Source organism: Lemur catta, chromosome 3 (genome assembly GCF_020740605.2).
Source record: "Lemur catta isolate mLemCat1 chromosome 3, mLemCat1.pri, whole genome shotgun sequence".
Classification (NCBI taxonomy): Eukaryota; Metazoa; Chordata; class Mammalia; order Primates; family Lemuridae; genus Lemur; species Lemur catta.
In genome coordinates, this window is record NC_059130.1 from 42,570,645 (window position 1) to 42,585,052 (window position 14,408).

Sequence of the window (14,408 nt, forward strand, 5' to 3'; positions counted from 1 at the left end):
GGGGTCAATGGGTTGGCCCACTCAGCTAGACGTTGATTGGTGGACGGAAAGGGGCGCGCCAAGACTTCCTCTCACCTGATTGGTTGGAGCGGAAAGCCTTTTTCTTTTTCTTCACCTCAGCAAGAATTTTGCTGCCGGCCACATTCTTCAGTTGACGTAGGCTGAGCTGGTCTTCATTCTGTTGGTTTTGAGCTTTGGGTTCTCTGTGGTGGGGCCAGAAGAGAAAACTGCTGTTCCCGCTGGAGGAGCGAGGTGCCCACAGAAACTCCAAGTCTTGGGGTTCCTCGAAAGCGGTTGCATACACCCACCTATTACTGAAGTCTCAGCAAAAAACTGCCCACTTTTCAATACTTAGTAACGGTCAGCATGCCCGTTCCACATTTTTATGCTGCTGAGGGATTGGAAACTGCAATTGTCTGTGCCTTGGAACATAGCGTGATGTTTAGTGTGAAAAATATTTAAAGCAGGTGTTCCTTATTGTTCATGTGGCCGTAGGAAAAGAAGACAAAGTAAAATGCTCAACTACTTTTGAGCCATGGAATGTCCTTATTGACCTTCCAAGTTGAATTGGTTGTTAAATATATTCCCAAGGAACTGAATGATTTGACCCACTATAATTCTTGAATATAAGTCAACCTTCTACAAAGGTTGATAATTTTGATTTTAGAGTTCACCCTAAACTTATTTCTGGCAAAAATTAGGTAACAGTGTAGTATCTATGCTACACTTAGTATATGACAATAAAATCCTTTCGTCGCAGGAGGCAAGTATTTATCTCACCTAAGAGCAGTATCAAATGATTAATATGCAAGTTAAAAAGAAGGTAGGAGCAATAGATGGATAGGAATTGACATTCCAAACCATGTTGGGCACCCTTTTCCTCTTACTCATAGGAACTGTGTTATTCAGGATATTCTCCCATTACTAAAAGGTTAACTACACAGAAACTGGGCATCTCAAGTCCCTGCCCTGATAAAGATCAGATACTCTCTTTGCTGATGATGAAAAAACAAGCAGATCTTAGAAAAGGAATCAACTCCTTCTGGCTATCTCCTTTGTCCTGTATCTCATATACAAATCATACTTAAGACAGTCAAGAGAAGAACTGTTCGTCTAATTTAAGTTGGTAGTATTTTATAAGCAAGCTTTAACATATATTCATTTAGTTGAAAAATTATCTGCTCCTTTCAATATTACAAAATGCTGAGATACTATACATTTCACAAGGATCTTAGAGTGGAACAGCTGTCACCCAATGACATGAGATGCTTCCAGAGTAAAAACCAGTTAAAAATGCAAGTTTCCTGGAAATCAGTAAAAGAAAAAACTGGGAATTGAGAAGAGACTAACATACAATAAAAGGGACTAAATCAGAAGAAAAAAAGGTTGAATATGGCAATCAGCATTTAGAATTTTAACTGCATGTAAATACAATATAAACAGAACTTTCTTACAGTTTGTCCCCACCTCATTTTTCTCTTCTTCTTCTTTATGTGTATGTAAGTATGTGTGTATAATAGCATATATCTGTTTTAATTTAGTTGTTTCCTACTTGAAGAGAGCCTTAACTACTTTGCCAAATCTACCTTAAGAGAGCACTGATGATTTGGCCACTTCAGGAGGTAAAAGTAGAACTCAGAAAGAGATAAGACAATAAACTACTTCATTAATACAGCCTGAGAACTCAGTCTTTTAAGGGATGGAAGAATCACAAAGTGCAATGTTAGCTTATACAGTTCTGTTTATACTGCAAGTATTAATAACAAAAAATAACATTTCTCTTTTCAAAAAATTCTATTTCATGATCCCAAATTTAATGTTCTATCACTGGGTTAACATATGTGTATTTTGAAGATACATGAATTTAGTAGGCTCATAATGGAATTAGCCTGAGGAAGGGAATGATTACATATGAGTGATGAAAAGGAAGAAACCAAAGATAGTCCAGTTTCCAGGAAGGTGTATGTCATTACCTGAATAAGAAAGTCAGGAGTCTCAGGTTCGCAGGGAAGAAAAGTAGTTTGGCTTTGGAACAGAATTGAGTTTGAGGTTCTGGTGGAAGTATCTAACAAGGATTTGTAACTACAAGCTTCCAAACAGGAAGAGAAAAGAAGCAACCAAAGACAACATATTGGGGGTTCTAGCTACTGTGTCCTTCAGTACCTTCAGTGTAATACTCTCAGATGAAGCTTCCTAAAACTTCACCCTGTCCTTTCTTTGATGCAGAAATCTTCTGTAGGTCTTAAATATTCATTGCATAAAGTCCTACCTCCTTGGTCTGGCATTCAAAGCCTTCCATAATTCAACCTAGTTGATGGTTCAAGCCTTATCTTGTGGGGGCTGGACCTGGAAGAAAGGATGGATGGATGGATGGAAAGAACGTGAGCAGGGTGAATGAAGGGTCTGGTGAAAATTCCTGCCCAAAGCTGCTTGTTTGCTATGTGCTAAGGTCAGCTGAAAACAGCTGACCTGTATGGATGTTGTTAAAGAAATTACCAAACAACCCTGACCTTTTGCACGTGTCCTTGGAAATAAATATGGGGAGGAAGTTAGCTGAGGAGGCCATTTTCTCCTTTAGACTTTGGCCTCTTCTCTTTTCTCTAAACACTAAGTGTTTTGAGTAATTATTCCTTAGCTACCGAGCTCAGGAGTGAAAAGCAGCCACTACATCATCTCCCAGTATTTCCTTTCATAACTCAGCCTTCTCACCAGACCACTTGCTATGTCCTAAAACATCTGTGCTCTCACAATACTGTTTTTTGTTAAATATTTGTCTCCCCAAGCAGCATATAATTTCGTTATGCAAAGAGGGCTTGTGTTATACATATAACACAATGGTTTTTTTATTACAAAGGCCCAAAAATAAATTTTTACTTAACTATTTGATTTGTCTAACCATACTGAATCACAATCTGCCCTATAATTTAAGTTCCTAGGAATAGCAAGCACTTACGATGGGTAAGTTTTGTGCAATTGACTAGTCTACAGTCGCCTGGCTAACTCTCTCTTCTACAAATTGCCAAATTAACTTTTTAGCATAATATTTTACTTATGCCTGACTAGATTTTTCTGGGCTCTAGTTACCTCTGAGTGACCTGCAGAAATAAAGTATTCAAATATTTTTTGAGCCTTTCTTATATGACAGGTGCTGAAACAAATATTTGCTACTAGAAAACTTACAGTGTCCTAGCAGGAAGTCTTAACCTTCTTCCATATTTCACCCCTTCGGTAGTGTGGTGAAGCCCATGGACCCCTTCTCAGAATGCTTTTAAAGGTATAAATACATAGATTACAGAGGAAACCTATTATACTGAAATATAGTTATCAAAGTATTACAGAGAAAATCTGATATAATGTGCTTTTTAATAATACATAAAAATGTCCATCAGCAGGTCTCATAACTTCAAGAATTGCAACATAGTGATAAGTATAGAAAATAACTAAGATACTTACAATATGCATAATGTGATATGAAAATATGTTTACTATTTGTGACAAAGTTATAGATACTGTTAGTACTACCACGGTTTGTTACCTACACCTATAATAAGATGAAATTCTATATTTCAGTAAGAAGTTAGTGAGAATAGAGATATAATTATTTTTGCATCCAAGATCATGGACCCGTGACTTTTATACATGGATCCCAGGTGAAGAATCCCAACACTACAGCAATGTTTTTTAATTTGTGGGGTCACAAATCATTAGAGTCAAGAAATCAATTTTGAGTGAGTCTATTAGTACTTAAGAAAATAATTTACAAAATATCTGAGTATGTATCAGTAAGAGGAAGTATTTTGGGGAGCACTCTTATTTCAGTGACATATAAGTTATGTGTGTGTACTGTTATATGCATATATGCATACTGGGTTGCAATGTAAAATATTTGTCTTAAAATGGGTTCCAGTCAAAATGTGAAAGCCACCACACTAGGTGAAATGAGATACATAAGAAATATGGAATAAATGCCACAAATATGAATAGTCGGCGTCACAAGATTTTAGAGGAAAAACAAATTATTTTTTTGTGAGAAAATTATCAGGGAAGACTTAGTAGACAGATTTCAGGTGGGCCTTTAAAAGTGAGTATGATTTTCATAGAGATACAAGGAGAAGGTATTTCAGGTACAGGGAACAGTAAACCCTAGAATCTAGTTCAAAACTATCTTAACAACCCTTATTGTAAGAGCAAAGGTAACTCCATGACAGGCTAGGCTTCCTGGAATAGGCCTAAGTTTTGGTTTCCCCAGAGTGGGCCCTCCCCTTCCCCGAAATGACACCAATGACCACTGGAGGATCCCAAGACTTGGAGCCGACCAATCAGGAGTTAACGTGACCATAGAACCGACCAATGAGGAGCCGACACGGTCAGCCAGTCTTGAAGGAACAAATGAACTGAGGGAGGTAGGGGGGATGGTGTGCACAGCCTATGTAGCCCACTGGAAAGTATAAAAGCTTAGTTTTACCCCAGGGCGGGGTCCTCATTCGTGGAGAGGACACTGTGTTGGTGTTCTGGGACTTGGACCCTAGCTAGAGCTAGCCAATAAACTCATTTGCCTTTTGCAGCCTTGGTGACTCTGCCTCTCTGTTCCTGGGGCCGAGGGAAACCGGTTCTAACATTATTATATGCCTTCCAATTTTTGTCTGCCTGACATTTGCCTGGTTTGAAATAAACAGTGATGGTGAGCTCTAATCAGATAAAATAGATATTTATTGAACACTTCCATAAAATACTTCACAATAGGTCATGCAAAGACTTCAAAGAGTAAGCATTTAGAGATGTTACCTTCTATGAAGCATGGCATTCAAGAACATTAAAATAACAAAATGTGACCAAGGTGATGGTGTGCTCCTATAGTTCCAGCTACTGGGAGGCTGAGACAAGAGGATCACTTGAGCCCAAGAGTTCTCGGCTGTAGTGTGTTATGCCCATGGGGTGTCCACAGTAAGTCTGACACCAATATGGTGACCTCCTGGGAGCAGGGGACCACTAGGTTGCCTAAGGAGGGGTGAAATGGCCCAGGTTGGAAAGGGAGCAGATAAAGACTCCTGTACTGACCAGTAGTGGAGTCACTTTTGTGAATTGTCACTGCACTCCAACCTGGGCAACATAACAAGACCCTGTTTCTTAAAAAATTAAACTAAAATTTAAAAATAAAATAGTGGTACATGTATAGAGTGATCAAAGTGAGTTCAAGATAAATTGCTTAAGGATAATGTATGTTTTTTAACACATACAATTACATTTGCTCACAAAATCCCATAAAACAAGAAAGAGTTTGTTTTTTAATACATAGGCTGCACAGACGGGAGATCAGATGAGAGTGCCATAAGAAGAAAACCTTGAAACTGGAAAGCAGATAAGTAGGAAATGACATCCTAAAGTGACCGTATGCTGGTCTGACTCCTATTAACAAGCCTGGTTTACTCCTATTAATAAATCTGGCATAATTAATAGTAGTGTCAACTTTTGTAGGGGTAGAAAAGGTGATATCTTTCCTCATCCATCATGGCTGACACTCCTATACAAAAGACAACAAGAGAAAAGCATAACAAATTCATCTAATCAAAGTTTTACTTCAGAAATGAAGACTCAAAGACACAGGGAAAACTCTCCAGTTTTGTGCTTAAATTTGATGAACAATGGACAATGGTGTAGAAATGTAATTGGGCAAAAAAGGATATGATCTGATAATAGACTGATGGGGGGAAACCCAGCAAGGCCTTGTCTGTATAGCATTCCTTCCTCCTGGGTATAGGGTATGACCTCTTCTGGAATGAGGATCTTATGATCTACTATCAGACAAGGTGGGTCAGAGAACTTTTTTATGGCCATCTCCTACACCGAAAGGCAGGGGAAGGTTAGAACAATATTTCCAGGTTTTATGGCTATCTCTGGGGAAGAAGAATTCTAGTTTCTATTACCTGCCTCAGGAAAGAAACAGGAGCAAGAAACAGAAGGGCAGAAGAAGGTCAGAGAGAAACTTTGCTTCTGAGTCCTTCCAATCTCCTTTAGTTCAAAGTACTCAGCATGCCAAGGCACCATACTATGGGGTATCATTTTCTGAGCCCCAGCACTTTCAAATGTGTTCTGGTTTGAATCATAAATAATATTGTCATCCTCGACACAATGGACATGAGAAAATTGAACACTAATTTAGCAATGGAAAATGGCAAAAATTGATCCAATGTGTGACACAGAATCTCCAAAAAGGGTGTTCAGGAACTAGCACCACCAAGTCCAGCTGGCAGTGAGAGTAAAGTTCCATATGTTTGGTGCTAGTGGTGGTGGGAGGGGATTGCAAATTAAGAAATAGACGCCTTCCACAACTTTACATGGCTACATACCTGTCCCTCCCCCACCCCCAGCAAAGCTATAGATTTATTATTAGGGGAGGGTAAATGTAAGTTCTGGACTTGGAAATACCAACCATAGTTTAAGGCAGGGGTATCACCTTAAAAAAAAAGAATTTTTTGGTGACAATTAGGGAAATTTGAATAAGAACTGGGCATTAAGTGATAAAATCATTATTTTTTCTTAGATATGATAATATCGCTTGTGGTTATGTAGGAAATGTCTTTTTTTTTTTTTTTGAGACAGAGTCTCACTCTGTTGCCCAGGCTAGAGTGCCATGGCATCAGCCTAGCTCACAGCAACCTCAGACTCCTAGGCTCAAGCGATCCTCCTGCCTCAGCCTCCCAAGTAGCTGGGACTACAGGCATGAGCCACCATGCCCAGCTAATTTTTTCTATATATATTTTTAGTTGTCCATATAATTTCTTTCTATTTCTAGTAGAGATGGAGTCTCGCTCTTGCTCAGGCTGGTCTCAAACTCCTGGGCTCAAACGATCCACCTGCCTCGGCCTCCTGGAGTGCTAGGATTACAGGCATGAGCCACCACACCCGGCCAGGAAATGTCTTTATTTTGAGGAGCTATATACTGAAATATTTAAGAGTGAAGTTCATGATGATGACACCTTACCTTCGAAGGTTCAGAGAGAAAGAGAAAGAGAAAGAGAACAAATACAGCAAACTATTAATCATTGTTGAATCTAGATAAAGTATATAGCAGTAGGTATTTTACTATTCGTTCACCTTTTCTGTATGTTTGAAAATTTTATGATAGTAATTGGGGGGAAGAAATGAATAAGCATTTATTTAATGCTGAGGCCCCAGGCATCTTCCTGCACTGACAGCCAGTCTCTCATTCTCTAGACAGGAGATTAGAAGAATCTTCTCTGGGAAATCTGATCATTCAAAGAGGAAAGAAATAAAAGGTAACTGAGATCTGTACTTTTCCCAACCAGTTCACCCTACAGGGAAGGTCGTAGTCAAGTCCTAGCCATGTACGCAGAGTATCGAATCAGCATTTTAGTGTTTCACTCTTAAAAAGGAACAGATAACAAATGATTACCAGGCGTAAGAAGATATGCTCACATGAAAGACAGAGATGTAAACAAATAGGGAAAAAATAAAACCAAATAAAAAATAACTTGGAGTAGAAGAAAAACTAGACTGGGAAAAGAAAGTTAAAAAAAACTAAATTCTAACGTTACTGCATGTTGCCACCATAAAATAGAAGCAAAACATTATAAGAAATGAACCTGTCAAGAACAACAACAAGGACCACAAAAAGGTCTCTTGTACAGTAAACCTATGAAAGCAGGAATTAACACTCAATAGAAGGATTAGAAAATAAAGTCAAAGAAATCATCAGAAAATAGACAAAAAGGCAAAGGACCAATCCAGATTGTCCAGTGTATCTATACTAGAAAACAGACGTGAGGAAATAAATATTTTCTAAGACATTTTCCTAGAGTTGAAGCATATGAATTTCCAAATATAAAGTGCCATAATTTAAGTTCCCAGCCTAATAGACCAAAAAATGACTGATGGACACATCATTGTGAAATTTAAGAACACTGGAGACAAAGAGGAGAGCACAGAAGTTTTAGGGTTAGGAGAAAAAAATAGACCACACACAAAGGATCAGGAATCAGAATGGTTTCAGACTTCTTAGCATTTACACAGGACACCAAAAGATAGTGGAGCAATGTCTTTCAAACACTGAAGGAAGATTATTTCCAAACAAGAATTCTATGCCCAACCAAACTACCAATCAAGTATCAGGGGAATAAAGACGTTGTGAGACTAGCAAGACCTCAAGAAATTTACCTACTCTGCGCCATTTCTCATGAAAGGAGATTTTGTTCTACCAAAACCAGGGAAGAATCCAAAAAAGAGGAAGACACATGATACAGGAAACAGGAAATCCAACAGAGAGGAAAGAGATGAAGGGAATCCCTAGGGTGACAGTGAAAGAAGAACCCAGCGTGGCAGCTGAGTACCTGGCATAGGCAGCAGCCACTGCAGACTGCAGCAGGCCAGAAAGCACCAGAGAGACCTGGAGAGACCTCTTCAGGAGGATTAAATTGGTAGAATACCTACTGCACCTAAGCATCTTGGGGGGTAATTCAGATAATTTTGAAACGTTAGTAGAATTAATGAAAAATACTGGCTTATTCTGTTTGGGCTGCTATAACAAAATACCATAAACTGGGTAGTTTATAAATAACAAATTTATTTCTCACAGTTCTGGAGGCTGGGAAGTCTAAAATCAAGGCACAGGTAGATTTGGTGTCTAGTGGAGTCCCATTTTCTGATTCATAGACAGCACGTTCTCTTTGTGTCTTCACATGGTGGAAGGGGCAAGAGTTCTCTCTCGGGACTCTTTTATAAGGATACTAATCCCATTTATGAAGGCTTCTCTCCATGATCTAGTTATCTCCCAAAGGACCTACCTCCAATACCATCACCTTGTTGGGTAGAATTTCAGCATATAAATTTGGGGGAAACAGAAACATTCAGATCTTAGCAGCAAGCACTTAGAAACTAAACAAATAAATAATATGAAAAACAGAACTATGCAAGAAAAGTTCATCTGTGAATAGTATTTTCATAATCTTAATAACATACACACTGAAAATTACTCAAAATCATGATATAACTACATCAGAGAGATGAGAGGATAAGAAGGATTATAAGTCTTTGGGTGGGGTTATTGGTCAGGGGAAAGGTAAAAGAGCAAACTCCTCAGCTTCCGTAGCTGACTGTCAATAATACCTAGAATTTGAAAAAACAAAAACAAAGAATAACAACACATGCTATTTTGGACAGGGAGGCAAATACAAAAATAGCTGGCTACAAGAGGTGAAAGCAGTTGCTTTCTGAGCAGGGAGAAATAGAAAGAGGGTGATAGGGAGCTGCTGTTTTTCATAACAAACCTTGCTAGAACTATGTGATCCTTGTGTACACATATAACTTTGAATTTCAAAAGATTCAAGATGTTATAGTTATGATGTTTGTGATTTGTGGCAAAATAACTCTGTGTTTTTTATGGGTTTTTTCCTATCCCATTTTTCTGTACCTCTATACTGAATATATGGAGCAAAGGAAACTATCAGTTATGATGTATAGATTTTGCAGTTTTTCCATTCAGTCACTAGACATTGAAATCTGAAGAGAATGCAAGAAAATAATATACAGCTCTTTGAAAAAGTAGAGATGTGATGTGAAACCAATGAGGAACATTTTCCTAAGGATTATTTCCTATTTTAGAATGTAAAAGTGTTACTATTAATAAAACTCTCCCTGCAGGACCTGCTTTCAGAACCATCTATTTAATGTATAAAATGTAATTTTTCCCTTGCCTGAAATTTTCTCCTTCCTTCTGTTATTTGTCTATTTTATAATAGAACTATCTCATGGTTCTATTAATATTAAGTTAAACATTTACCTGAATAGTTGAGGAAAACTTACTTTGCCTCAGTTATTCAGTCATTTTCCTGGTTTGAGGCCTGAGTTGTGAAGATCATTATATGGATCAAGTAATTTCTCCTCTTCATTTTGCACAGGGAGAAAATGCGATGTTAGAGTGTGTCAGTCTGTAAATCTGTAAAGGATCCGCATGAAATGATATTCATGGTAAACTGATATTGAGGAGTCTTTGCATTTTCTTTCCATTGCACAACTTTCGTTTAGTTACTTAAATGACTCAAACAATTTAATTGAACCTTGAGAAAGTCTGTTCCATAGAAGAGCATTAAACATTAATCATTTCACGTTGCCAAATAATTAATGAAGAGTTAAAGCGATCCTCCTAGGGAAGGTTAGTGACTGTTGAGAATAAAGCATTTTTATAGAAAGTTTTTTGCAGGCCAGCTCAAAAGCCACTTTCTCTACAACGTCTTTCCCTCTTGCTGGGCCCTCCTTTGCAATCCCTCCACTTTGTGAGCTTCCATAGCACAGGTTATCACATTGTAGCTTACACTATAGTTAGTGTGTCCCTCACTGGTAGGATGGGAAGTGTATGTTATTTCATCTCCAGATCCCCCACAGCGCTTAGCATTATCCCTGACACAAAGGAGGAATTCCGTCAAGCCTGACTATGAGGCTGATACTGGTCATGATGACAATGATTCACGAAGTGGGATATTTAAATTTCTTGAGCACCTTATATATATAAAATTAGAACTTCCATGTATATTCTTTCATTTAAAACTAAAATTAAGGAAAAAAACAACACAAGTAGGGAATACAATCATTATTATATTACTTGTGAGAGGGAAGATTAAAATCTGACTTTTCAGAAACATTTGGCCTTTATTAGGACTGTTGGTAGTTACAGTCCTATCTTCAAAGATAAAATTGAAAAGAAAAATTACACTCTAGGAAGTGTGAAAGAAAAATAAAATGCTTATTATCAAAGAATAGGGATGGGAAGAGAGGAATTTTTGATAACTCTAAGTAGAATTTAAATTTTGAATCCAAGATTACCTTTAAAATAATTTTGCTTAATTTTAAAGTTTGCATGTTTTTAATTTTACTTTTTTCTAGGGCCTACTTATAGGATAAAATTTTTAATATGATGCATATATCTGCATAATTGCAATGAACTATATCTACTTTTCAATCAGAGACTTACATTTGCTGAAAATATCTTGATAAATGGGCAAAATATTTTGAGTTAATGTATTTTTTATTGAATTTACCTGCATGCAGTGTTTCCAATGTAGATTCAGTCAACTTGTAAAGGGTACATGAGACATGTAATTAGCTGTGTTTCTATTTTTTCTTTTACTTGTGCAAATAGTTCTTTGTTCTTTCATTCCTCTTTGGTCAACTGCAATTTTTCTGAAATAGCAATTTCCCAAGTTTTCCTTAAAATAGAATCCCTTGTAAAAGTAAGGTTTCCAAAGCCCACCCTAGAAATAGAGAATCAGCATTCCAGGAGAAGGACCCTGAAATATGTAAATAATAGATGAATTTTATTGTCAGATAAGTTTGGAAACTGCTCTAAAACTTTCTTCCCTAGGTTCCATGGGCCATTATTTTTATAAGAGGAAATAAAACATTTTCATTGTAATGTACTAAAAGTGTGGTTGCAGAAAAAGTTGATAAGCATTATTTCTATTCTCATTTCATTTAATGTTTAAGTTGCATCACCACTCTGATTTAATTGACAACTCACATTCCCCTTTTAGAGTGAAAAATTAAATATATCATGCATATCATTCTGGGAATGAGAACATCTGATATATTATAATAATGATAATATCTATATACATTATAATAATACAGATGCTATATAATGATATATCAGATGTAATCATTGTATTCATAATAAAATCCAATATTTTACAACAATGATAATATTTATATAGTAATTCTGCTGTGACTCCCTCCCCCCATCAAGTAAACTCTCTGAGGCCAGATTCTCATTTTTTGTTTTGCCTATGCTTCTCACAGACCTAAAACAGGTACATAATAGGTATAAAATACATGTTTATTGAGTTGAAATTAATTGTGAATTATTGACAAGGCAGAAAGCTAATGATAATTACGTTGGTACAGCCTTTTCATTATGTTGTCGCTTGGAGGTCATTCTGTCTTCTGCCTACCAAGATCCAACTTCTATCACTCAAGATTTCCATTTGGCAAAGATAAATGAAAGATATTAGAAAAGCTCTTTCCACTAATCCTCTCTCTCTCATGTACTCACATTTCTTCTTTCTCTGCTCTTTTTTCCGGTCTGGTTCTGTTGATTCCATTTTGTCTTTCCACACCTAAGTAACGGCTTTAGTTACATATTGTAAATATACAGAATATATATATTCTGTATATTTATAATATATAACCTAGAATGTAAACTTCAGTGAGGCACAGACTCTCTCAGCAAAGCTTTCTGGTCTTGGTCAGATTATTAATAAAATAAACAGCAAGACCCACACTATAAACTAACCATTTCAATAATGAAGGTGGGGCCTTTCTTTCTCTAGCGGGAAAGCAATTTGTAACAAATACTTGCTATCTTGAACCAAGAGGTCTTTCTCTGCCATATAAAATAGCTCTAGGCCTAAAAAATCTGTGGTTCATCAGCTCCTACAGCATCAAATACACATGTAACAGATACTAAATATTTGTTGAAAGAAAGGAAAATTGAGAAGGAAGGAAGGAAAAGAAAGGGAGGCTTTAATATTTTATTGAAAGTATTATTTCTAATATTTTCAATGTTTATTTCAAAGTTCTTTCATCTCAAAACCACGAGTTATCAATTAACATAAGTTTGACATGTGTGGGTATGAATATATATTTGCATATCTTTAGAATTTTATCTGGAAAAGGTATTTTAAAGTCTATAATTTTTCCATTATCTTATCACAAACATGTCTTCATTATAGAAGCAAAATTGGTTATTCAAAATGGCTTTTTCATACTCACATTTTATTTACAGAGTATATATAATCAGTATGTTGTTAAGATACGTATTTATAGGATTGGAAAATAAAGGTAAAAAAGACGTAAACATCCTTGGGCTTTTATTTGATGTGTTGAAGTCTTCAATGTGTGTGTAAACCACAGGATGAAAGGGGACTGCCTGAAACATTTCTAGTATCAAGAAGTTAGAACTTTCAGAAACAGGCTGGAGAGAGGAAAGGAGAACAGTATAAGCTATCCATTTTTTTGTTTTAGTCAAGAGGATACAGATGGAGCCAAAAGTAGCAACATTTATGAGGTTAAATGCAATTTAGTAGACATTTTGGCATTTTGGGTACAGAGTCTGTATATGGATGTGGGTGTAACTAGTGGTCTCTCAAAACTAAAATGATGTTTCTAAAAATACCAAGTTGGAGTTTGAGAGGTCTTGGTAAGTTTCTAGTGTGTATAAGACTAACAACTGCAGGATGAAAGCCAAAGTAGAGTGAGTGATAACTAGTATGTGAGAGAACTAGTGGAAATGGGCTTCGGTAAGATACATGAACAAAGAAGGTGACATTTTGTTTTCATCACTTCTAATTATTCTCTCCAGAGCTTCTCAGCTGCACTGACTGTCTGCCTTCAGCTTCTTCACCAAGACACACACATACAAATACACACCACTTTTTCAAAGCCTGCTAAATTTTATAAAAAGCATCATATTTGGTTTCAGTGCTGGTATGTTTTCACTGTGGAAATTAACTCTCGCCTGACATGGGTAAGTGCCACAGGTGTTCGGTGAAGATAAACAGGGACGGAGCAAGTTGAGCTGCTCAAGGAAAGTGAAGGAAGAGATGCATGTGGAACTTGGCCTTAAAGGACAGATGCATTTCCCCTGGCAGTTGTGTGTGCCTGTTGAGTTTAAACTATGGGTGGCACTTTCCAGGCATACAAACCAAGAATTGGAGGCAATGCCCCATTTTCTAAGGGAAAAGAAGAAAGTTAAATATAACCTTGAGAGAAGGGGGAAGGTTGTATATATAGCAGGGGGTACTGGAGACAAGGCTGAAAAAGCAGTTTGGGACAGATACATAAGGCCTTGAATGCTTTGTTAAGTCCCCCCTGACACACACACATCCACTAGTACTGCTCTCTTCCTTGTCCAGGAACAGCAACCCTGGCCTGACTTGCTTCTGTTTCCTTCCAGAAGGAGACAATACAGATTCTCAGCCTGAATCTTAAAAAAAAATCACCTAATGAATTTCTCACCTCCTAAAGCCCAACATTACTGTGCCAGAGAAGAACTAATTTGCCTGACGAATGAACAGTTTACTCTTGGAGAAGAGATTAGTCATCAGAGAACCAGGAAACCCTAAAGAACCTTCCTCTGAGGTCATCAGAACACCTAGATAATATTTCTTTAATCTGAATATTCTTACAACATTAAAAACCTGTCCCGAAAAAGGGACATAGAGAAAGAGGGGAGGAGGAAGAATATGAACAAGAGACAGGGAGAGACAAAATGAGGAGAGATGAGGGGACCAGGGAAAGGAGAAGAAGTAAATGGGAACATGGCAAGCCCTCTAGTTTCACATTTATCATGGACACTCTCATGAAGCGATTTCTCTGTCTCCCTGCATGTTCTAAGGAAA